The sequence below is a fragment of the Falco naumanni genome, chromosome 5 (genome assembly GCF_017639655.2).
Source record: "Falco naumanni isolate bFalNau1 chromosome 5, bFalNau1.pat, whole genome shotgun sequence".
In the NCBI taxonomy this organism is placed as follows: Eukaryota; Metazoa; Chordata; class Aves; order Falconiformes; family Falconidae; genus Falco; species Falco naumanni.
In genome coordinates, this window is record NC_054058.1 from 1,438,428 (window position 1) to 1,465,629 (window position 27,202).

General features: G+C 43.4%; 1 protein-coding gene across 1 annotated transcript in view; it reads right to left on the reverse strand.

Moving 5' to 3' along the window:
- The window catches only part of CASR (calcium sensing receptor), a 77,643-nt gene extending 55,569 nt beyond the window's left edge, over nt 1–22,074 (reverse strand). The window contains exon 1 of the mRNA XM_040597050.1: nt 21,877–22,074. The gene's annotated coding sequence lies outside the window, so the exon portion shown is untranslated. The remainder of the gene's footprint in view (nt 1–21,876) is intronic.
- Between the last annotated feature and the right edge of the window lie 5,128 nt (nt 22,075–27,202).

Below are 27,202 nucleotides of genomic sequence, written 5' to 3' on the forward strand. Positions count from 1 at the left end.
CATGGGGGATGGAGCACGGGGTGGAACGCAATATGATATGCTATATACTGACCCCTGAACAGGCACAGTGACCCTTATCTGCCTATGCAATGCACTGGAAGATCAATGTGATATGCAAGGACTCGTTTATCAGTTATGATTATTTATATTATTCACCTCAGAAATGCTGGCTGGGCCTGTGGGGCTGCCCTTCCCTGCTGGAGACATCAGTAAGATGATACCACAGACCCAGGACATACAGCCAGGACCAGCACCCAGCAGCACCAACGCAGCAACGTGCAAGAACCCAGCGCAGCTCTCCCCTGTTGCTCCACCTGCCCTCTTCAGGGATGCACAATATTATTTACAGGTTCGTATGAAGCAAACTGTCCTCAATAAATTGTAAAAGACGGGGAGGACAAGCGTCAACATTTTTTCAATAATCTCACTTAAGACTCTGCAGTATTCACCTTGAACCCTACAGATGCATGTTTTCTGTCCTGTAACATATGAGGATGAGGGAAATTGCCATCCAGATTAAGATCAGCAGTCCACTGGGTACAAGAGCCTGCCTCTAGCAGCACCCAGTGACACCTGCTTTAAAAATGTTGTGCCTGACAATTACAGCATTCGTGTCTTACAAGGAACATTTCTAGCCTCACTACTTAGCATTTGGTTAATGTTCTAAGCAAATAGTTTTGCGAAAAACAGCCCTAATTTTGTAAAAGTCAGCCCTAGAATAAAACAATCAACACCTCAGCTTTTTTCAAGCTCATTTCTCCCTGAAACTGAGACATATTCCTGTGAATAAAATATATCTTTCTTTCCAAGTGATATTTCCCTATTGGAAATTCCCTGTCACTCCCTCAGATGATTTAATCACCTAAAATATCCTAATCTCACCTGTCATTTTTTATGGCACCACTATTGGAGGTCATCAGGATCTCCAAAGAGTCATCAAAATAGATCTTGAGCCTTCACCTTAGCTTTTTCCTGCATATTCCCGCAGTTTAGCTCAAACTGCCGTGAAGATGCAATTGACCAGATCACCTAGATTTGACACTGAAGCAGATCAGGAGCGTGGTTCCTGCTGGGAAGCCTGCCCAGGTGATGAGCGTGCGGGTGTAAGAGTAACACCTCAAACCACTGCAGCTAGATCCAAAAGAACACGTCCAATTACGGTCAAGTGTGGGCTACTTTGGACTACATTAATTTCAACAGATGTATTATCACACTTTTAAACCACAAAAAGGTTAGGAATTGTATCTTTCTCACTTCCAGGTTCATTTATCTGGTGAATTCAGTATTGCATCTGATTCCACTACCATATTCTGCAAGAAGTTTCACGTGATTTAGCTGATAACTGAGGTATTGCTGTGTGAGTGAAGACAGCAGAACTGAGGTGAAGGTAGTGACAAGGAAAACTATTCAGCTTCTAAAATAATCTGTATTTAGAGCAAAGGACTTCATCCATTCTTTTCACTGTACAAGAATGAAATTCATAAAAGTGCATGTGTTCATTTCCTTTCAGCACATAAAAATTAAGTGCTTAAAACAGTATATGATGGAAAATTACCATCTTTTCTGGAAGAACTCCTCTCTGCTCTCTGAAATAAAACAGGACATCCCAGGCTTGCCTTTGATGAGTCTAATTGCCAGGTTTTGTATTCTCTGTCTTTCTAAATGGACCCTTTTTTCCTCCTGTGTTGGACACTTACAACATAATTTTTTGCAGTTTATAATTTAAGAATGATTGGTGAGGGCTGCCAGAGCTTCAGGGCAGGACAGAAGACCCCCTCCTCTGCATAATTTCTACATCTAGCATGAAGACTTCCCAGCAGCTTGGGAACAGAAGCAAATAGAGGGGTTGTGTCATGGAAAGAGTTGAAGAGTGCCCTGCTTTATGGCACAAGCTGGCTTGGTACAAATGACTTGAAGGCCCTCAACTGGAAAGGGAGCCTGACCAGTGGAGTACCAGTTGTCCCCCCGCAGAACTACAGACCCATGGGCAGGCTGAGGCAGGGCAGAAGCTCTTGACCAGTGAGGAAAAAACCAGTATCAGAACCACTGGAAGACACGTGAAGGCTTTCACAGTCTTCACAGCCTTTTTTTCCATGCTGTCCAGACACCAGAAGACACTGTGGCCACCCACTTTCTCCATATATCCTTAGGAAACAGCCACGGGAATTGACCACAATGTGGCAACGCCTTGTTAACACTGGGCTTTTTAAAATAATACTTTTTAATTGACTTCCCCCTACCTCCTTTCTGAAGGTGATCTTTCTGGAACAGAAAAACACCTGGGGTCACACTCCGGTGAGCCCCAGCCACCTCGCCTGCCTGCCAACTCTGCAGCTATACGCGCTTCATCTCCGGGACGACGGTGTGACTTTTGGAGGCTCCATGCCTCATTTAGCCCTGGTAATGGCCTAATTGGGTTGGAAAAATGCAGGAGCAGGAGCGTGATAAAAAACCAGCTCTGCTGTGCTTATTTAAGCAAGTGGAAAAAGAAAAGAAAATAATAGAAAAGAAAAAAAAACCCCAAACCCACACTGCCTACCTTGACTAGATATTTATGTGTGTATCTTTGTAATGGGGCATTATGCTGACTAGTTATATGGCTGTCAGGGTTAACGTGCCAAATGAAGGTATGTCTGGAGAGGGCCAGACTTGAGTGCGCATTTCACTTCCAGAAACATTTTCCATGGAAGTCACACACCGCCCCCCCCCCCCCCGCCCCATCCACAGGGCTCCGCTCCATCCCTGCATGGCTCTCAGTAGGGGTAGAGTTAATGGGTGCTGTCGTTATCTACACGGGAGGGGAAAGGCGAGTGACCAGAGTCACTATTCCAGGCACAGGAATGGAAGAAGCTCATGCCATTTATCAAATGACCATTCACCATTTCTTAGCCATACTTTCCCCTCTCTTGGGAGGAATTTTGCTCCCTGCCAAAAGAAAACCATCCTGCCCTCTCTGAAGCTACTATTATAATTTTTCCTGGCAGCCTATAAACCCCCCAAAGAAGGAAATTCTAGTTCTGTCCTCGGGAAATCTCAGAAAAAGAACTGGAGAAAGGAAAGACAGACCATTTTTAAGTTTCAAAAAGTGAGAAGCATCTTCATTTAGGGATCTGTTCTCCAGCAACGACACAAGTGCAAGACCAGGGGACGAAGCAGATTGCCCTTCACCGAAAGATAAACCCAAAATGTACTTCATGGTGGAAAGGACAGCCTTCCCTTCTGGTGGTCCTTTTTTCATGTGCTTTCACCACTCCCAACAAGACCCCAGGTATTTAAATGACTTTTTTTCTCCGTTATCTTTCTGAGGGGGAGCACTATAGTATCACAGAGAGGAGCCTCCTTAAGCTGGAGCCAAGACTGCTCATCCAGCACTCAAGTTACAGAAGTGAGCATGAAAGCTATACTTGCTGCTGTGTAAAGGACAACCTATATCCACTGAGGTCTCTGCCCTGGGGACTGGTACAAAATACACTATCCTGTGCTTTGTTCAGTCTAGTATTAAAATTGCCAAGAATAGGTATTTGGCTGATAAAACTTTTAGGGGACCCTGATAGAAATCTGAATGCATCTTCATTGGTGACATTTAAAAAAATCTGATTGGGTTTTGGTGCTCTTATTTACAGCACAGCCCTATAAACATTTCCAGAAGCACAACAGCAAGGGTGGCAAATAGCATGGAGCAAGCGTGAGCAGCCAGTGGGAGTTAAAAAAAGCCAAGGATTTTCAGGCAATCCCTCATGCTTCCTTTGGGTAACTCACTGGAATTGTTCCTAATGACTTTTTACTCACATTTCCTGCCTGGTTCTTATTCCAATTTCTTTGCTACCTTGAAATAAACTGTCTTAATTTGAAGTAAAACTGTGTCATGGGGGACGTGCTCCTGCGAAGAGTGTGTGCTACACCTGTCAAGTGGCCAGTAACAAAACAATGGTTTGGTTTCCTGGGGCTCTAGTGGTCACATGAAAGTTTCCATGTGGAAGCTCAAACAGCTCAGACACCGACTTGTTTCTGATGGACTAGAAGTTTTAAGTGCTTCCCTCCAACTGGCCATTGCCTGGGTACCCATATGGGTGATGTGGTTACAACTGCAACATGCAAGCAAAATGCGGCATCAGCCAGTAAAAGAGGACTGGTTCCACAGCACAGGCTTGGAGCTTAAACAGGACAGACTTTGAAAGTCAAAACCAATCACCAGTTCAGTTGACTCGTAGTGTAAAATAAAATGGGAAATGTAAAATAAAGTGTTAAGCCTATCCAATCATGGGCTAAAAATGCACTTCCAAGCACAAGAATATTTATACTAAACAAGAAGCTGTCTGGGATAAAAGATGGCAATAAAACATACTAAAAATCACTTATTTATAGCACGGAAGAAAGGGGAAAGTAAAAGTTAAGAACAATTCCTAAGATACAATATGCAGGGAACTTACGAGGGAATTTAATAAGATCAAGGAAGTACTAACAGTTAAAAGAGGTAAAGAGGAAAAAAAAGATATTTTTATAAATATTAGTGCACTTGAGATTGGCCATGAGCCCATTGCTAGATGCAGGTGATAAAACTGTAAATTACAATCAAAAAAAGGCGGAAATATCCAATAAACATTTTGTCCTTCGCACATTGTTTTGTCCTTGGAATGAAGCTGGAGAATGTATCATCCCATATTACGTCAGCACAACAAAATTCACTGTAGGCAATAAAAGGAGATGTGAGATGAGATCTGCTAAAATTAAATGTTTTCAAATCAACAGGCCTGGAGTCTTACATAAACTCAATGAGGAGTTCTCCGAACCACTAGTGTTGATACTGAACAACTCATGGAAAAATGGGAAAATTCCAAAGGGTCAGAGAACTGCAAGTGTATTAAATAACTACTAAAGAAGGAAGGCCCAGGAAATTATAGCCACCGTACCCCCATATAAATTTGGATACAATAATGAAATGAGTCAGCATTCTTTCTAAAAATCAATGAGGGTAAAATAAAATTAATATGAACCATCCCGTAAAAAAAAAACCCAGTGTTGTTTTTATGGGAAGCTGACTTGATAAAGGCAACTGTATAGAGTACAACATGGACTTCTACAAGGCATTTGACCATACAAATTTAAAAACTGCAATAAACAGAGAGATTCAAAACTGATTTATGGATAGATCTCAAAGGTTTCATTAAAGGGATGATATCAATGAGTGGAGTAATTTCTAAAGACGTCACTTGAAATCAATCTCATTCTGAACCTATTCAGTATTTCTTAATCAGTCCTCTAGATAATAAAATGAAACTGTTTGTTAAAAAATGAGGAGAACACAAAAGCTAGCAGTAAAGCTGACAGTTATAATGCATAAATGATCACTGATGTTGGAATATACAAAACGAAAAGTCTCCCCTGGGGACCAGTGGTTTTCTGTATCGTGCTCAACATGCTCATCTTTCTGGTAGCTCTGCATTGAGTGACCTCTATAACCAAATCTCATGTTTCAAGGCTTCTGTTGACAGCCTGTAGGAGGGACAGGACAGTCCTTTCTTCTGATGCCCAATTTACCCACACGTTCTAGGATGCCTGAGGGAAGACAAAGCTTCACTGATTGGCAGCGGCTAGACTGGGACCCTGGAAAAGTTGCATCAGTGTCCTGCTAGGACACAAAGGATCTTTTTTTTCTGAAGTGTGTGTGTTGGTCTATCTTGCTCACATGCTGAGGGGTCAAATTTAAAGTCAGATATGGAATTAGGAAGGAATTTTCCATCCCACGAAGACTGGCGAGAATCCCAAGTGCAGCTAACTCACTGTTTTATCTTCCTATCTCCCTAGACCTGCACAGGGAGATGCAAATAACAGATTTAAACCCAGAGATTTGACAGATTTACAAGATCTTAAAAAATATAAAACATATTTCTTCAGGGGATGCAATCACTGCATGACTCAGAGAGGCTTGTTTGTTCTGAGTACAAATGGGGCAAAAGATACGCCTCACACTTGGGTAAAGGAAGGGTATATGTGATGTTATATATCTCCTGACAGTTCTGCTGCAAGCTGCTCGGGGCATAACACAAGCCTTGGGGTATAATAAAAGCCAGCGTCTCTACAGTGTGCTACAGATGTGTCACTGTCCTAAAATGAGCATGATGCGACACTGAATGCTGCTGCAGATAATCTAAATTTTGGTTGTTGAGGCATTAACTCAGCAGAGCTGTTACGGTTCAGCTCTTTGGGCAGTCCTCCTAAAAGTATCTAAAAAAATGACCAGAAAACCAGCTACAAAAGTACCCACCTGTTGAAACTGTTCTAACAACTTCTGGTGCTGACATATCAACTTACTGACAAGAGAAGTGTTTCCTATAGTGTCAGCACAGTAAAAGTTGAAGTCTAGGTCACATGTATACTTGTCTCGAGCATAAACACAAAACCCTGATAAGTTCCAGATCAGAGTCGTTTTCCTGTGGGTGATACTGTAGTGAAGCAGAACAAACCTGGATTGATGTTCAGATAGCAGGCTAAACCTGCAGTGTTAGCAACGGTGTGATACTTTGTTTTGACTTACAAACTGAAGAGAGCAAAGACAAAGTCTCAAAAGGAGAATAAATATAGACAAGCAAGAGGTCATTTCATTGATAGTTCAGTTTTACGAGAACCACCCCACTTACAAGGGAAAGTGCCAACACCGCACCTGAAAACTTCCTCTCAAACCTTTGTGAAGCTTCTCACTAAAGTGATGTCCTATTTTCTCCTCTTTTTGACAGTACAGATTAAATACTCAAAATGTGTCCTTGCTAAGCCTAAGCCCACAAGACCTGTAGCCAGCTAAAAGACAAAAAGTGAAAGGGAATACTCTTAAATTTAATCTATTGATGGAAAAAAATGGTCGTATTATCTTCCTTCCCCCTACTGAAATGGCAGACCTAAGGTGTACCACAGAAATGCACTTGAGCAAATATGTATTTCTGTAAACTAGAAAACTACCAGACAGACAGTGAAGAAGTACCACCACAACAGTCAAGGCAACAAACATGTAGAAAGTGGCTGGGTACAGCAAATTTTCATCAAATTGTTCAAACTTTTTTTTTTTTTTTTTTTTTCTTTTTCTCTTTTTTCTTCTATTACTTCATTATGTCTGGTAACATTGTTAAAGAGCCTTGCTAAAGACTCAGCACAATCACCTTTTCAAATGATAAAATGTCAAGGTAGACTGCTCCTAAACCTTCAGAAGACAGCATATTCCTCTCTTGCTGCTTGCAAAGCTGAAGGGAACAATTTCAAACAAAACAAAGCACTCACCCTATTGGTCCTTCTGCAAGGAATTGAGGAGAGCACAAAATTAACGTTAGCATTTGTAATCTCTTTCTGAGCCTAATCCATTAGCAACAAAAACACCGCTAAGAAAACAGTAGTAGGAGGTACTCCAGTAAACAACTACACCAGTAAGATTTCGAGTGCTCACTGTATATGCCTTATTTCTTGCCAGCCTCATTTCTTGCTCAGTCATTGACTTCTTGTGCAATGCTGAATGCAGTGAATGAAATCTCTGCTTCTCTAGCCAGTAAAGAGAGAGGTAACAATTAGCTTTGACCTCTTCTGTGGAGCATGGAGGATGTTGAGACTGAATCATTGTTCCTCAGCTAGATAAAAGCACAGAATATTATATATAAAATTATGATAATGATATTGCATACCCCTCTCATACCTTCTCTCCAAGGATCCAAGACTTCCTAACAAACATTAAATTAAGCCTTGCCACCACACTTTTGGAAGACAAATGGTTCTTCACTACAGTTCGCAAGTGGGAGAATACAATGAACAGCTAATGCTTGTACACCTAATTTAAAAAAAAAAATGTTTTCATGATTTTATTTGTAAATGTTTATTTAATTTCCCAAAAGTGAAATCAGGAAAAGTACACTACTTCATGCCAGCCTCTCTCCTCCCCTTCAGCTCTTTGATGCCTTAAAAAATCAAGCCTGTAAATTAAATTTCTCTGTCTGGAGGCTCAGCACTAATAGCTCTGTCTGGAACATCAGTATCAAGGGACAGTTAAGTGTCTTCAAAGTTCAGAGGAAGTCAGCAAAGGTTTTTCTGGAGAGACAGAAAAGATTTCTCTATTTACTTTAGAGGGAGGTTAGTAAGAAGGGAATATTATAAGAGTACATTATTTTGGTTATCAGCATCTTAGTAAGAGCACCAAAATGTGTGTACAGACAGAAAAAAAAATGGATCCACCTTTCTATAACTTGCTCATGTTCTCCCGCCATTAGGAATCATTCCTGTTCATTTCAGAACAAGACACACTGAGCTGGGATAACTAACCTCCCACCCCAGGTCTCACCTTCATCTCCAACAGTTATAAGCTGTTCAAGCATTGAGACGAAAGGACTTCAGATTTCTACCAATAAGTGTCATTGTTAGCAATGAATATTCTTACTGTTATGACTATTCATCATTACTTTAAAAAAAAATCATTTTTGCAAGCCTGCTATATTCTTGGGCCGGTAAATTTGTCCTGCTGCCGAAATTTTCCACTGACCGACATACATATCCAGGGTGTTTTTAAAAACAGATAGTGATTTTCTGTCTATCTTGACTGAAGCACGGAGTTGGGTACGTGTCCCCAAACATATTACTGTGCACATGTTAAGACCATCAGGAAGAGACAATGCTCAAACTGTACTTAGGAGACAAAAAATGAGACATGCACAGCTGAAATCCAGAAAACCAAGTTCAGCTGTTTCCTTTTCATTTTCAAAAGTGAGCCATTTTTAACTCTGTCCTCACCATGTGTGCTTGTCATCATAACTTCTATCAAGAGCTAGGAATCAGACACCATCACTGTTCTTATTTATATATTTGAGTGATTAATATTTTTTTAATTTATAATCATATGTTTATATTAAAGTATTTAATGTATTTATGTATTTAGAATCACATAAACTTGTCAGGGTGTCTTTGCCTGCCAGTCTGCTGTTCCTGGTTTTGGCCTTGCTAGAAAAAATGTCAGCTATGTTGGGTCTTCTGGGATCTAGCCATGTTGAATAAAGTTTGCATCATGTCAGCCCAGTAAAAACAAGCAAAGTAGTTTTTACCTAAGTATTTAAAACTATACAGTTTGTAGGGGAAAAACTGATGTCTCATTTACAAGAACAAGGGTTCCAAACCAGTATGGTTACACAGATCCATCACTTTAAGAAGTTCAGGTTTTGAGACAGGCATCTGTTTAAGCATCATTGACTGTTAATGCATTTGACACATGCTGAAACGAATCCATGATTGTAGTTAGTTCAGCTTTCCCTAAGCCAGCGTGTCTTATACAGACCTACAAACATGTACATAGACCTATAAATATAAACCCATTTCTGATATACCTCCAGCAAAACACATTGCTTAATGATTAATAACAACAGGAAATGAAGAAATTAACAACTGAAAGTAAGAACTGGAGATTCAGTGAGAGAGAAAATATAGACTGCATTGTAGAGAGAACATAGGCTACTGTTCAAAGAAACTCAAACATGACACACGACGGTCACTTGCCATTTCAATGGACGCTCCAGAATTGGCAGCTGAAGCCCAGGAGGAGCTAGGTGATTTGAGACATTGGAAAAGCCCAGTATGCTACTAATTGAATGTTTAGGTATTAAATCTAAAAATCTGACTCTTGAGAACCTAAGTGGTGCTGAAAAGCAGCAGGACTTCAGCTCACGCTTGTCTGGGAAATATCTGTTTACCATGCAGGTGTCATTCAGAGTTTCAAAACTGCATGTCAGCTACCCCTATAACAAAGCTATGTCAATAAAGTTCCCCCATGTGGTGAATGCTTCAGAACATAAGATGTTTTTTTCCATTGCACATCCGAAAAACTACAAAACCTTTCCCAGTTTTAAGCCAGGAATGTCAGAAACGTTGCTGAGGAAAGCCAGTGCCATTGGCAAGGTGGGAGCTTGCCTGCAACACACAACTTCTGGAGTCCAGCCAGGTCTGCTTGGCTCTGGTCTGGCTGAAAGACTAGAACTGGGCCACCCCACACAGCAGTGAGCCACTGCACATCAGGTTATGGTCACTCAATTATGAAATGGGTCTTCCTCTTTTTGACCCAAAACTGCGTTGTGTTTTGAGGAAAAGACTTGCCCTATACAACTCTCATATACTTCCATGATTTGATTTACATAATTTCACTCTGTCAAATCCTACCTTCATTTCTCCTTCGGAGTAGTATCATCCAAACCATTCTCAGTCTCCCTCTTCCCTATGCATCCAGAACCACAAGAACCTGCTGCTTTATTTGTGAATGCACCTGCACACACTGGCAGGCTGCTTAGACCGCCAGCTCACGCCTTGTGAGCAGAGCTTTTAATTTAGGCCGAAGAACACATCTCTCAGCTGCACAGCGTGAACCTTCAAACATGCTCTGCCACTGGTCAGAGCATGTGACAACTGGAAATTTAGGGGCAGCGTGAGAAAAATGCACAGTACCAGAAGCCAGAAGGCAGATTAAAGGAGGACACAGCTTTGAACAAAGGTTAAAATTCTATTCTAATTTGTGAGTGCAGAAGAGCCATTCTGACAAACGCCACTGGAAAAAGTTTCTTTCTCTTGATACCATGTGATCCAATAGTTCAAAGGATTCAATAATTGCATACGCACTTTCTAATTTCTAAAATATTGATAATTTAAGACTATGGAATAGCAAACAATACATGAAGAATTGCAAAGGAAATTCATCATTCCTGATACACATTTATGAACAACTAGTAAGTGTAAAGTTAATTAAAATTTCAGAACCTGCTATCAATTTTACCTACATTCAATTGTTAATTATCCAATTACTTATGCATGATTAGATTATCCTCTAACCAGGAAGCATGAGCCTTTCCTCAAATCACAGCTGAACCTGAATGATTATTTTGCTGTTTTGTTTAGCTGAGCTAAAATAACTTCAGTCATGGTGGCATGTGAACTAGAACTGAGCTGGAGATTTAACTAGCTCAGCTCCACCACAAGCTCAAATTTGTATTGCTCTATTCATCCAATTTTTAATTTTTTGTCTCAGTATAGAATGAATGAGAATGACCTTTTGATTTTTCAGCTCGCTGGGATTTGCATTATCATGCAATCTTTATTTACAGAGTCATACTGTATTCCCAGAATAATACGTCAGGCAGCTGCTATTGTAACTTTATATGTATCAATGTAGAGTCTTAGAACATGCAGAATATTTCTGAAGAAATGGTCCAAGAGGATAGTGTAAGAAGGATAGTTCATTTAGCAATCTGTAGAGGAACCACAAGATCCTTTCCATTTCTTCAGGCATTTAGGAAAAATGAAGATATAGTGAGCAAGAGCTGGGATAAGGTTTGCCATTTGATATAGTTAGAGATTTCGCTCAGTGAGGACATCTGTATATTTTTATGTGTAATTGCACTGTAAACATGCACTACGTTAAACAGATGTCAGGACTGCAGTGGGCTTTACAAACTAAATAAGCAGTGGAAGAGGGATTTATTTTTTGCCTCTTTAAGATTTACACAATCCATGTAGATAAGGATTTTATTACTTTATTAATAAAAAAAAGATAGCAGAAAGCAATGAATCTAGGCATCTGTTATAACCCGTAGCTTAAACATTTGACTGAAAATGGACTATGTGCGGCAATGAACTATGCATGCCCAGATTCTCCAAGCTGTTCTGGGCATAAGACCAGAGAAGGTGACACAAAAATAGCTTCATGCCATCTTTGCCGTTGCCCAAACCAAGTAGCAAACAGGGAGGCCAGACCCAGCTGTGCACGCCACCCTGTAGCTACAGGACCGCTCTGTGTATCACCCACCCGCCTGTGGTTCCTACAGCGTTGAGGACCACTGGGAGAAGGTGAACTTTAATTCCCCCAGGGATTTTCCCCAGGTACAGGAAACATTAAGGGAGCTGGCTGGTACTAAGGAAGTACGTGTCTGACCTTTAGAAACATCTCAACTTAAAAACTGTAGTCCATGAACTTTTTAGATGAAGCAATGCCATAAAATTAACATGAGAACACTCAGGTTTAAACTGGACAAAGTATATAGGCAAAGCAGAGATCCTACAGGTCACTGTGTCCATTTTCAGTTTCTGTTAATCCACAGTATTGAAAGGAAAAGTTCAGAGCCATGAGTTATCTAACTCCACCGCCAGCTGTATCAGTGCAACTATGCTCCCTTAATTAAGAGATATAGATCTCACAATTCCTTTCCCCAACAGGATGTGAACTCTTGCTCACCTAAAATACTTCATTTAGAAGGAAATGTTAATTGTTAGGCACACACCTGCGCTGCTGTATTACAGGCTTAACTAAGAATTATGACTTCTTTTTCCTCCCTAGTTACTGTTCCTGTAATGTTCCCTGAATATGTTTTGTAGTTTCTTTGCTTCTGAAGAAGGCGGCATAATATAAGTACAAGCATCACAGAGATGTTACCTGACATGGACAGGCTGAAGTCGAGACATTATCAGAAGCAAAAAAGAAATTTCAGAGTGCAAATCCCAGTGAGAAACAAGATTTAGGCTTTTAAATGCCTTCAATTTTTTTAAATGCTTTTAAACTTTTATATGTTCATCAGAAATTCCCCCTTTTCGTCTCTGGGCCCAGAAATCAGATCATTTTCAAATTTGAGTACAAGCTGCCATCTACACCCATATTTAGATCAGTAACATGAACAATAGTACCCAACAATAGAAATCTGAACCTGAAAATTGTAGTTGTGTATTTTTCCTACTTTGATTATCCTTGATTCAAAATGGAAACCCATTACTCTGTAATTAGATATTTTTAAAATTTCCTTTAGATCTTTGAATGAAAGACAGTATCTGGATGCCAAGCTGTTGTCAACTGTTTTTACTGTCTGGAATTGTATGTTCAAATCCTGGCTCAATAAAGCCAATCTTTCTTATTTCTGAAACAGCTATTTCAGTGTGCTCTGGTTTACTACAAGCAGAGCTTTCAAACAAGGCCGTATAATACAAGGCTGTTTCAAAAACTGCCTATAAAAACAAAGTCTTAATACTCCACATGTTGCGTGTGAGTATATTCTTTATAATTTACAAGATGTTATTGTTTTTAATGGCCATCCCTTCAAACTTACCTGCCAGTTTGCAAATTGCTAACAGCAACAGAAAGTCATCAGAACAAACTGCACCCTCAGTGTCACCTACACTCTTACGTATCCCCCAGTTTGTTGGCCCAAGTGTCAACAATTCTCAATTACAAGTCAGTAATTCTCTAGGCAATGCACATGAAGAGAGAGGATACAAATTGTTGTGTCAGCTCTGCCAGTTTCGCAATATTAATAGAAACCACAGTGCCAAGATTTGTTTTAGTCTTTAGTAACTGCAGCTATCACCTTGATAAATATGGCAGCAGACGTACTGAATAAGAAAATAAGACTACTACAAATCACCTCCCAGAACAAGATTTCACTTTAAAAATTGCAAGCACTAAGATTATTGTGACATTATAGAAAAGATATTTTGGCAAAGCTATAAACACTTTCAGGAACAGGAAGTCATTTCAGAATAAGTAATGTAAATTATTTTGATATAGTGGCACTAAAATAACCTGTTCCTCAACAATAGTCTTTGTCGACGGTGTCTTCTTACAGGACAACATTGGGATCTTTAGTGTCATTTGCCAGGCACTGTCACCAACCTAAATGTTCTTTAAAAAATATCATCAAATGCAGCTATCACCAGCTAAGTCCCCACTTAGAATTACGGAAATTAAGTACTATGCTTCAGTTCATTGACAGGCAGTAAGTCTATTTCTACAAATAACATGTTGATGTACAAAGCAAGCAGTATTTTTTTAGGGGAGAAAGGAACCAAGTGTTATATAGGAAAAACATGTCAGCCTCATACAAATACAAATGGGGAGTACTCGGCCTCCCAGCCCCTTGTGTCACCTCACTGACCCTGCTGACTCCCACCGCCATGCCAGGGCTTGGTTCTTCCCCCATTTCACTCGTGCAGGTCTGTAAGAGAGCAGACAGCGCCAGCCCTGCGCCTGCCTCAGCTCCCACCCCACCACTGTCTCTTGTCAGGACTCCACATCTGCTCCAGACCCTCTCACTACTGCCGGTTTCGGTACCACTGCAGCAGCTCTCATCGCACCACGCTGCCAGCTGCCTCGTCCAGTGCTGATGGTAGAACGTGAGACGTGTCCTGCTTCAGCCAGAGTAATTCCGGTTTGACAGGCACTTTGGGGCAATGAAGTATTTTATGAAGGAAGCCCAACAACAAGGAGAACCACTGCACTTCTCTCCATATTGTTCACCTATATGACACCAACCAGCACATATAGGTATTTCTGGCTGTAGTGAACTCCTTCCTATTAAGAGGGCCTTACGTCCAATTTTTGTTGCTCTTTCTTCTTAACATACTTCACTGCCCCAACTGAAAACTGAAATACTCTATGAAAGCAATGAAAATTACTACAGCAAAACAGCTCCCAAAAACTTAATCTGCTTCATTCTGGCGATTTCCAATATATGGCAACAGATCCTGCCTGTGTGAGATTCCAGCCAGAGGTACTGGTGCAGCCACAGTCAGAACACAGACTCAGCCAGAATGTACATACCTATGACTCTGGTGATCAGGTACCATGTGGTTTCATTTGAACCTCAGTTTTCAATTAAAACTAACCACTTCTAGATTTCGTGGCTGCGAAACAAAATTTCAATGCTTATGTAGAGTGAAACGAAGACACTAAATGTTGCAGATAGTCCAGAAGATGAAGGGATTACAGTTATTAACACTAAGGAACTAAAGCTCAGGTTCTCAAAGGTTCTGGAGATATTCATCACCCACTTTAGGCACAGAGATTTTTCCACCCTTGAAAGTGTCATCCAGCTGCTGCTTAAGCCAGAAGGGTTGAGACCTCATCTCTGCAAGGCAGCACATTGACACTGTGCCTCCTGCACCACTTCACAGAGGGACACTGCTCAAACTCGCAACGGAAAGCTCCCAGGCAGCACATTCAAAGTACGTGCTCTGATCATGCTAACTGTGGAAGAGGGAGGGTGAAAGTTTCTCCTTAAGATTAAGCAGAGCATTCTGATTGACAGCTGCTTTCAAAGGCTTAGATATGCAAATGTCCACAAAAACAGACATGACACATCAGAGACGATTACCTGTGCAAACACTGCTTCCAGAGAAATGGAAGCAGCAGGAATTGCCCCTCAGCAAGCTGCTACAATTACTCAATCTACCGCTATCCTGGAAAGTAAAAGAAGCATAATCTGCTATCGGTATGTTTGTTAAAGACAGAAGTCTACATCGTATCAAAAATTCATGCTTATACATTCAAACATACAATGACACACCACTGTTGCTATCAGTGTTTGTATCCTCATTACAATGCTTGGGACAAGGGTGTCATATGGACTAATGTATTTAAAGGATATTGTGGGGCAACAGGTGGAACCTATTTCTGTTGTTTAGAAGCCGGACTTTTATACCCAGTTTGTCATTCACTAACCGGATCCAGCCCCTCCAATCTCGAATACATAAAACAGGAGAATTACAGTTGCTTCCCTAAGGTAAGATAAGGACTGTAGGCAGGTTCCCTGAAACAATAAAGACAGGCAGCAGAAGATTTAGGATAACAGCTCAGTTTATAAATGTGTGCATTTCCCTAGACTGAAGGCCACCGAATGGAGGAAACTCATCAGCTGAGTTTGACATTTTATCATTTGTGGAAGGATATGACAGTCTTGCAAAATATATGGCTAGGCAGAAGACATAAAATATCTGTAAGACTTAAATGTGGTGTAGATCAGTTGTCCTTTGAGCAGGCTGTTGTCTTTCCAATACGAAGTCTCCTGGAAGGAACTACTTCCACAATTCAAAATACTTACAAAACACTTGTGTAGAAAGAATGGCATCTGAAAAGCTGCAATACAGCATGGTGTAGTGTACTGCTTGGTGTGGACTGGGGACACTTACTTAAATCCCTCCTCAAAGGCTAAATGTAAAACATGCTCTAAAACATAAACAAAGAGAGAGATCTGAAAACTGGATTGCTGTTGCAGGGCATGGACAGCTGGCTTGATCAGGGTTAGTCAGAAGGTCCTAATGAGTGCCACTTATATGTTCAAAATATTTAAAACCACGTACACCTAAATAGGTCATCTTGAATGCAGCTGCCATAGCAGACTAAGTGTGGTACACGTGGACCCATGGCTTACCACATCGGGGTTTCAAGTGGCGCTGAAGAACTGAGCAGAAACGTGCATTGTGCATGGCAAAGACAGCAATGAGGTGAAAGCTGGAAGAAGATGGGAATAAGGAGTCAATCCCTGCCATAAGCACCAACTCCTGAGGCACTAATCTAGACATTCAAACCTGCCTACACCATGCCTCACTATAATATCAGAGATAACTGCACTGCTTTGGCAAACATAACACAGGACCTGCAAAAGATCCTTGCCCTTCTGGGGTGCAGCAGCTGCAGGCTAGGCGACATACTGCTGTGCACCTGAAATGGAAATCACTGTGTATTTTAAAGGTACCTGAACCTTTCTGGGAAGAGGGAAGGGTGCCAACAAAACCATCTGGAAGCTCTAGATCAGCTCAGGCTTTCTCAAAGAAGAACTTAAGTAGAAGACTGTATGAACAACTCATCTGCTACCTCAGTCCCTAATCTGTAAATTCACTGGTGAACCCCATCACCACTAGACCTCAACTTCCCTTTTTGCCTTGCCTCTGTGGAGAGTTTTGTGTGACAGACCACGCAAACACAGCCATGAATGCATGCTCCTGGGGAGCACAGCATTTGCTGAGCGCTTTGACCCAGTCAGTATAAGATACAGATCTGTTGCATGTTCACTGAAACTGTCAGTCTGCTCCCATCCCCCTGCCCTCCTGATGCTTCCAGTTGGTACCAGAGGAGCCAGGAGTAACAGGGCTGGATGAAATCTCACCATAATATCACATTCCTCCAACAGCTTGTCTTCAGTGGTGCTCCTTTAGCACAGGCAGCTCTCAAACACAGAAACTTCACAAGCAAATGCTTGAATTAATGGTGCCAGGTCATTGGTGAACCAGAGGATAGAAAAACAGGAATGGGGAATGAATGTCCCCTTTCAGGAAGATTAAGGTTATCAGATAAAAAGAAAGCACAAAGAACAAAAAGTAAAAAAATACAGGTTAGATGGTACTTCTTGGAGAAAAGCACTACCTCTGTTAAGCTTTGCTTAGAGAAGATGGTGACAGGAAATGGAAGGATGAAATGTCTTTCATCTCCTTAACCTCATCTGCCCGAGATGACTTCAGCACTTTATGGCAGGGACCAGCTCGCTTTTCTGTTTGCAGAGCATACTGCAGACCGCTGTTCTGGCTTGTAAGACGTCCTCCTAAGTGGAGACAAGTAAGGGTAACAGTAACGGGTCAGCAGCCCCACTGCTTGCAGAACCCACAGAGTGCTCTGAGCAGGACTTGCTGACTGAAGGCAGAAAGCAGGCAGAGCTTTTTACAGCAGGGGTGATTTATAGTGACACTTTAATGTTGCATTTTGCTCCAGGTTGCTCCTAAATGTTCTGTTTCTCACAAGATGTATGTAAAGAAACCCAAAGCCCCTAGTTTTCCATGTTTTAAAGATACCAAGTGTCCAACTATAGCAGCATGACAACAGGCAAACAGCAGCATCAGAAGTCAGAGTCTTTCAAGCTAGAGAGCTTTCTGTAGATGAAGAGATCTATATGTTTATTATTCATGAAAAACACCTGATAAAAGTCCTGAAACCAACCATCTTAAGTTCTATGAATTCTCGTGTATTTGATTTCCTCAGAAAGGTTGGTGTATCTGTTACCTATCTTTTAAAGGCCACACATTGCTCTTTGCAAGTAGTAAGTTTAATTAGCAAAATTTACTAAACTATTCCCATAATTTAAATAAGTGTTGTAGAGAATTTATTGTTACTTATTACGGATTACTTAATGTGTTCCTAACTTATTAAGCTGAAATAGCTGTTTCTAGATTCTGAATACTGGTAAAAGTCTCAAAAATAGTGTATTTGTGTGGACTATTACACAAATCAAGTATATTAAGGAATTCCTGTAGACAGTAGCACAGACAGTGAGTTAATTTCTCCAAATAGATGCCCAACAACTTAGCTGCAATGAACAGAGTATTCCGATAACCCACCTACTATTTTGGTTGTGAGAAGTCTGTGAACAGGCTGATTTTTACCATTTATTCCTGGACCATGAGTGTATCTTTCTGGTTGACTCATGGCTATGTATTAATTTTTTGAGATGACTGAATTTCGTTTCATGACTGTCCACGGGCTGCATCATAAATTCAAGACTACGCACTCCCCTCTCTCCACTGATCTCCCACAGATGCCAAAAGGAAGCTTGTACAGAGATCAAAGGAAGAATTTGGGCTCTGTGTAGTAAAATAAAACTTTCAATTGTTATTTTTTACATCACATTCAGAATTGCTTACTGGAAAATGTTCCCTTTGCTAAGATCATTGCCACCCTTGCTCCTGTGTCTTTTTCCTTCCCCATCCTTCTTTCTTTTCTCCATCTTCTTTTCCTTCTCATTGTATGTGTCATCACAAATTCCCATTCCCTGTGCAACATGTTGGAATGGTCACTGTTAGCATGCAAAGTGCCACTATTAACCAGGAGTACTTGCACTCTGACAAGTCCAGGGAAGCAATGGTTCACATCCGCCTCTAGACTTAGGACACAGCGCAACGGCCCTCACTTTCTGCACAAGAGAATATTGCATATCTGGATGTATAATGTCACAGCTGTGTTTAAACCCCCCCTCCTCCATTTTTCAAGAAGCAAAAATCAGAACCCAGGCACTTACTAATTGCCATACCCATATCAGACCAGGTGTTCAGCATGTTGTCCACCAAAGTATTCAGCACCAAGAAGTCTCTGTCCCAGTGCCAGGCACTGTAAGCAGAGACAGGTTAATATGCCAGGCCCAAGTGCCCCAAAGTAACTATTAAGAAATAGAAACTATCAAGTACAGTAGCATAAAGTTTTCCCTCCAACTCCAAAATGGATTTAGATCTGTTAAGCCAGTTTCAGGTACAGGGGATCTAGTTATAAGGTCCACTTGAAGACTGCAGAACAGAGAAGCAGTGGCCTGACCCTATGCACCACAACAGTCAGTTCAAGCCTCCTGCAAATGGGGGTGGAAAGGATCAGAAACTTCTGAACCCCTCTACTTTGCCTGTTCCCATATGGTAAACATGCCTTACAACACCACCCAGCTTCTTGCATGGCAATTCCAGTGCTCTTTAGAAACCCTGTTTCTACACAAGACATTTCTGACAAGACCCTGTGAGGCACCATTCTTACCCCCCGTTGTGAAACCAGAAAACCGAAAGGAAATGGTTCACCCGAGGCCAGTGTCCAAGCCCAGAACAGATTCTGAAATTGTCTTTACAATTAAGTCACTAGATCATATTGCCTTCACTAGCATTTCACGTCTGCACGAAGTGATTACAATCTCTCATATTCTGTGAGCTGAGTAGTTCATCTGTCCTAACTTTCTCAGCTGAACAAAAGATGAGCTTATACAGAATTAGCCCTAATACATCAGCAGAGATGATTTTGGCTCTAAAGCTACCAGACTGACTTCTGTCAATCCCCCCTTCATGCTACTTGAGTGTCAATAATGTTCTTAACAATCATTGGCACAAATTAGTGCGGGTAAAGCATTCTGCACTCTTGCAGTTAATAAGTGACTGAGAAAGCCTACCAACTTATGCAGAAGAGGTTGCTTGCAACCAACAGTTTGCAACCAACATGCAGACAGAATGGAAGCAGGCTGAAAAGCTCCCACTGTCTCACTTGACTTTTTTGCTTATATTTCGGAAGATAATGCTAACAAGTTTGTCAACTATCAAGGAAGTATTGAGGTTTGAGAATGGCACAAAGGGTATCAGACTGGCAGATCTGGGATCTCAATTGTTTCACTGAGCCACAAAGCTTAGCACAAGAGATAACTGTACAACCTTCTCTGTCAATATTGCTTTACTGCTACTTCAAGAACGATGTCAAAATTTTGCCTGCATGCTATCCACTCCATCACTAGCCTCTTTGAGAGGTTATGGGTAGGACACAAATTCTGTGGCAAGATCTGACACACACTTGGGCATAGAGTTGGGATCACTCTAATAATTCTATAGATTACCCCAAATATCAGTTATGTCATGTACTAAACTAAAAGAAGGGATGCTTTGGGATGCTCTGTGTGCCTTCTCATCACCAACGTGCCATAATCAATCTGCTTTAAAACTATCTACTTTTCAACACCTTCAATTATATTAATTAAATGTAAGCTAGTTATTGAAACAGTGTTTCATCTGAACAGCTAACAGATCCCTTTGCCACATCTCAGTAAATCTCAGCAAAAATATTCCTAATAATCATCGTACTAATTTTTTCCACTCTCGTAACTGGAAGAGATGTATGGATCAAGGTTTCACAACACTGGGATCAATGACCAGACCCCAGTGAATGCACAGGGACCAGAACTGGATCCTGTCCCCGGGGTGGGAACTTGCATTTCTCATTGAAAGGAGAGCCTCGTTCCCCGGCGTGGTGAGGCAAGAAGGGTAGGACAGTAAGTGAAAGAGTCCGCAGTGGCCCAGCCCCAGCCTAAATCAAGAACAGGAGTTAAGGGCTCTAATGTCTACGATTAGCATAAACACTCTCAGGGACACTGCACCGCCTGGGAAATAGCGTTAGCAACGCCTCACTAATACTCCCCTGACCTTGCCCCTCCCAGCACATCCTCTCTGCGTTTACACCAGGTGGTGAAACTCGAGTAGGAAGCACGAGAGTCTCGGCAGTGATAGAGACGCTACTCGCAAGGGGAGCTCGGGAAGAGCCTGCGGAGCCGCTCAGCCCTGCGTACGGGAGCGAGCAGGGGCGGCGCGCTGCGCCCCGCCGGGCCGTGCCCCGCCGCGCCGTGCGGGGCTCCCGGGCAGCCCGCCGTGTGCAGCCGGGGCAGCTCCAGCGGGCACCGGGGCGGCACGGCACGGGGCGGCATGGCACGGCACCCCGGGGTGGTCTGGGGGCAGAGCCTGAGGGTGAGCCGCAGGGCTGCGCGTAAGGGACTGCCCGTTTCAAGAGGGAAAACCACCCGTAAAAAGGCAAACGCTTCAAACAAACATATGGAAGTAACTCTAAGGGTCATCTCCTGCATCCACACAAGTGTAAAATGAAAATTTTAAGGACGGGTTCGTAGTTTTTAGAATCTATCTTCAGATATGTCGTGAAATTTATTTTGCGCAGTGCTAGAAGCTCCCCAGACTCCGAAGTGTGTTACAAAGTGGTGTGCACGCCGCTGCTGTTAGCCCTTTTCCACCAGGATCACCCGAGGTGATTTTTTTCCCCAGCGCGTGTGATCTCAGTGAAACAACCTGTTGCTCTTTAAAGTTTTGCTACAAATAACTGTTCTTCCCCTCAATATTATTGCTAGATAACTTCAGCCAGAGAAAACACCCTCGAGCCAGATGGAAATGTCTCCTTTTTGCCGGTTCCTACACGCATTAGCAGCCACCCTGCCCGGGATTTGGGGAGGGGAGGCGCAGGGGTCCCTCCGCGGAGGGGAGGGCACCTGGCACGGCCGGCCGGGCTCGGCCCGCCATGTCCCCGGCTCCCCGCGGCCCTCGGCTCGCTTCCCACCCCGCCGCGCCGGGGGGCTCCGCGCCTCCGGCTTTCTGCCCCCCCAGCCAGACCCCCGGCCTGCGCCGCGCCGCGGGCTCTCCCCTCCGCCTCGCCCCGCCGGTGCGCACCGTCCTTCCCCGGGCGCCCCCAGCCCCCAGCGCCGGCGGGCTGGCCCCGGCGGGAGCACTGCCCGCCCCGGCCCCGGCCCGCTCCCGGCGCGCACCCACCTGCCCCGCTCGCCTCGTCCCGCCGCCGGGGCCGCTCCTGCCGCCACCAGCTCCTGCCCTCACTCCGGCACTGGGCAGGGCGGCGGCAGCGTCCCCCGCCGGCCCCCCAGCTGCCGCGGCGGCACTTGCAGCCTCACGGGAACCGGCGGCGAGGGGAGGAGGGGGTGGGGGAGAGAGGAACCCCTGGCCAGGGCCCCGTCCCAGCCCTCCCCGCCGCCTCCGGCACCCGGGCCCGCTCCCACGGGCCAGGCGAGGCGGGGCGGGCGGCGGCGGCGGCGGGGACCCGCCCGGGCGCGCCCCGCTCCGCTCCGCGCCGCCCCGCGCCGCGCCCGCAGGTAGCGGCCCCGCTGCTCCGGGCAGGCGGGCACGGCCGGGGAACGCGGACCCTTCCGCAGCTGGGCTGCGCTGCGCTGAGCGGGGTGCGGGATGCTCCGCACCGGGGCGCGGCCGCAGCTCTGGTTGCTCCCCGGCAGCGGCACGCCCGGCAGGGGGGCACCCCAGCCCCGAACCCCGCGGCAGGCCACACCGCGGAGCACAGAGCGCCGCTCGCTCGGTTCGCTCTGCGAGCCCGGTCGCCTCGCCGTTCGCACCGGGAAAGCCTGGCCGGCTGTGCTGTGCTGGCCCCGGTACCCGGACCCCCGCAGGGAGGCACCGGGGAACTGCCTCTCCTGAAGCAGAAAATCCTCGGCTCGCCCTGCACAGTTAAACTGGTCTGTGGTGAGGGATGCCTCCAGCTTCAGCCCTGCTACGCTCACCGGTGTACTTGGATCTTAAGAACTGAAACGCAGAGAACGAAAAGTTTTCACCGTTGTTTGCTAGCACTCACGTTATTATACTGCTTTTCACCTCCAAAGATCTGTCAACACTGGCTGACAGCAACACTGTCTTTTCGGATCATTATAGCTCAAATCTCTTAACCTCAGGAAATGCTTATTGGAGGAAAAGCAGCACGTAGCCCTACACTCACAGGTTCTGGTGCCATTCTACAGCCCGGCCCTAGTGGCCTGGATTTGCCCTGAGAGGCTGCTTTTCATTTGCCCAAATAACAACAACAACAATGTTGTTAGAGTTGCAAATGTACTGGTGAGAGTGACATCTACAATATATTGAAAGTGTTTTTCACCTTGAAAGGTGACAGAGACCTTTATTTCTGAAAGAGATCCATGAGACCTGACTTTAGCAAATGACTGGTCCAGGTGCCATTGCAGAACTACCAACAGACTTAAAGTCACCTAGGTCCTCAAACATCATTTCATGTATTAGGATGAAGTTAGGTTTGATAAATAGTTGTATTTATTTTCCCACTTCTATTGCAGTACACTAACTTTTGAAGAAATGGATCATCCTTATGATAGTTATTACAGTATAACTGCACAATAATAATGAAATTATCACAAACACTTTTCCAGATTAAAAAAAAAAAAAAACAACTACAAAAAAATCCCAACCCAAAATTGCTGATTGCAAAAGTGAATGAATAGTAATCGTGCTTACTTGGAGATGATTCTAGATCAAAGGTCTACAAATTCAGAGACTTCCCTATCAAGGTTAAACTAAATGTTCATCTGGGGATGCAAGCAAACCTAACACTTCCCTGCTGCAGTCAAGTGTTAATGTTTCCAATCCCAAATCAAAATAAACTCTTGTTTGAAGAAACAGTAGAGATTTCTTTGTACACCAAGTATTTGGAGCCAGGTTTTCCAGGACTACACCGTAGCATGGCAACAAACCTAAACTTTTTTAAGGCTGTTCTCTGGTTGTGCAGAAACTGGAGAAGGAGAGGAAGCTGGTTATTTTAAGTAATCGTCTAGCTATAGCTATGGGGCAAAGACAGAAAAGATGGAAGAGAACAAAACCTTTGAAATGGGAAATGATGCAGGTCAGATGTCAGATTGTGGTACCTTTCCAAACTTCCACAAAATCTGTAGGTCTGATATTGCTGTATCCATTGCTGCACTACCCCCACTTAGTAAACCATGGGATTTATCCTGTAGGGTTTTTGGTGGCCCAGTGTTTGAGGTGTGGTTGTATCAAATAAAAAATAACATAACCAAAGGTTTTATTTTTTGATTTCTCTTGATATTAATTCTAGCTCCTCATTATCTGTCATTTCATCGCTTTGTGATTGCTTCTTTCACCACTATAGCAGCAACATGCTGTCCTTTTGAAACCCATGCTATCCTTCCTTTTGTTTCACATGGCCTTATTTTATCTTGAATTAGGTGGGAGGAAAAAGAGTAAGTTCCTTACACAAGGGAAACACTAACATTTTGAAACCTGTGCTAATGACAGTTGATTGAGGTTTTGACTCTATCACTTTCTTTGCAGATGAAGCTGACATTTTTAGGAGAGTCTCTGGGTCCAAGCCAACTTCAGTAGTGACTTGATTTGGGAGCTAGTCCTTATATCTCAGCTTCTCTCTGCCTTTGCCATATGCAACACACACTTAAAATACAGCATAAAAATAACCAGTAAAAGTCAAATCTATTATTTCTATTATTTAATTCCCTATTTATTGTAATACTAAACAGCATTAGTAGCTCAGTGATACAGTACCTGTGAAAGAAGCAAGTCAACAAACACTGAGAATCACTTCTACTTCAAAGGCACATGTGAAAGTAAAAAGAAAAGGAATACACAGAACTGCAGAGAACATGCAGCTGTTTGTTCCTTTAAAACTACAAGTCAACACCACCTTTGAACATTTCCTGGAAATATCACAAGGAGTTAAAAGGGAGAAGCCAGGAAGGGCTGAGCTGGAACACCAAACCTAAGGATAAAGAAGGAAAAAGCTGCAGTGGCAAGGGACTTCTCTGGTTTCCAGAGCAGTGTGGTCACCTCTGCCACACTGTGGCCTTCAGGGTTTGATCTCAAAAGATCAAAGGCTGTATTGTCAAGCCCATCTGTGAAGTTGCAGCAGGTCCTTTGTTGCAGGGTCAGTGGGGAGATTCTTCAGGGAGCAACAAGGCATGTCTCGCAGAACAAGGAGAGGGTTCAGGACAGAAAGACCCTCAGAAACATCTCCTTTCCTCTTGCAAGGGCTTGCTCTGATTGCAGGGCTGGTATGGGTTCAACTGCATATCATCAGATGCCCAGGCACATTAGCAACCCAGAGGCAAAAGCGGGTTGGGAGAGAGGTGGGCAACTGCTGGCAAAGACTTCTGGAGGAGACCACCGAGTCAAGTGGCACCTATAGTCAGTTGGAACTACTGAGGATATAAATCTTACATCATAAATCTTATGAGAATATGCATCTTATTGTGCAGAATTAAGGCAAATAGGATCTCACAGACTGTCCTTTGGGGCATAGCTGGACAAGTTATGTTAGACTGCTGATCCTTTTGATGATGCCTCTGATGATCCCTGGTCAGGAATAACGGCTCTGTTGGACGGCATTGCACACCCGTCTTACACTGGCTGTGTGGATGACTTTTGCCACTCCCAGTTAATTTCCTAGTGAGTAGCCAGAGTAGGGAATGTGCAGGTACCATGAGGTGATGGAGTTCACAAAGGCATGGGGAGTGGTGAGGTCATGTGTAGGTGTGAAGAGGGCAGGTGTTAACCTATAAGGCAGAGTACTGAAGGTTGCTCTCTGCATACAGACATTTTGTTCACCCACAGAAGTGTTTTCCTACAGAAACTCAGCAGAGGGACAAATCTGTCCATCATCTGGACAAAGATGTAGGTGACCTCCCAAACAGAACTCTTGCAGCTCTCAAGTCCAGCAGTCAGGCAGCTCTCCAAAAGGGCTTGGAAAGCCTAATTCACCTCGTTCTAGTCAGGAGGATGGACTGGTGCTAGAACAGGCTTGCTGCTCCGTAAGTTAGCCTCTTCCAGCTATGTGTCCCTTATTCAGGGCACGATTGTAGTTGGGGAAAAAGAAAGTGTCAGGAGGAAAGTGCAAAGGCTAAATGGCAAGGTGTGAAGTCAGATGGGATAACTGGAAAGTCTGATGTTCATTCTGACAAAGCTCTCTGAGGGTGCCGCTGGTACTTGCCAGAGGTGTGGTTAATAAAATGGGTGTGGATGCAAGTGGCTTCAGCCTGTTGCCTGGGAAGCTGAAGCCCAAATTCGAGCCAGGTTACTGATGGCTGAGTCTTGTTCCCAAGGCCTAATGTGCTGAAGAGAATTGTACTGATAAAGCCTAAACCAAGGTCTCTATTGTTCTGTTCTGTTACAGAAGTTGGGAGAAGTGTGAGACAGGGAGAATGACTGTCTGCCTCAACTTCTTCAACTACTTCTATTGCTAAAAAAAGAAGCTACACTGATAATTTGATGACTGACAACCCAAAAAGCTGAGGTCTTCTTTCCATTGGACAACCTGAGCACCACAGGCAAGGAATATCCCTGGCTCCCTCTACCCCAGAATGCTCCTCATCTTTGGCTTGTATAGGAAAAAAGGCTTTATTCAAGCCTTCCTCTCTGCTGAGACTGAATGATGAGTACTCGGAACATACACAAGCTGAGTTTTGACTGGGATTCCAAGAACATTTGAGCTGTTAGGCTGTGAAGGAAATACTAGAGAGGGGCTGGGGCTGTTACAGGGGTGTGAAGCTGACATACTTCGGCTATGAAGATGTGGCTATATCACTGTCTAGTGGCTGTCCCATGGAACACAAGTCCCCTCGCTGCAGCTAGACTTTATGGATACACCATGTGCTCAGATAATGAGTTCTATGTTTTTCAAGCCAAAAATTCTTCCTCCCCTGCTGAGGACCATGAAGCCTGTATATCTGCAGCACACGGATCCCTTACAGAGGAGCAGATTTGCTCTTGGAGAGCAGTTGATGTTGTTTTGGTCAGTGCAAGCATGAAGAAAGGAATCAGCTTTTGGTGACTAAATGCTGAAAGGACTAGGCTGGTATTACATTACCCAAAATTAAATCTACTGGTCCAGCTAGGAGTGCAACACTAAAAGGGCAAAATCTGAATTAAAGGCTGCTAGAGAGAGACAGCACCCAGTGTGCATTGGATAAAACCAGCAGCCCTGTGGACTGAGGACAATCCAACAACAACTCCAGCCCAGCTCCACAAATGTTATTGAACAAGTCTCACGAAGGTGTGTCCTATGTGAATTAGCCTTAAACAAAGAGGACTAAAAATCTCAAGCCTGTTCCTTCTTCCTCCCTGCTGTCTTGGTTTAAAAAGTTGAAAAGTCATGATTAAATTGGCTGAACTTGTTATTTAATATGTTTTATTTAGTTTGTATCTATGATTTTTTAAATATTTATCGTATTGCTAAAGAATGGTGACTGTTTTCATAGAAACTGGAGATGGAAGAGACCCAGTAAGTTCACATCCAGTCCATCCCCCCTGCTGCCATTGC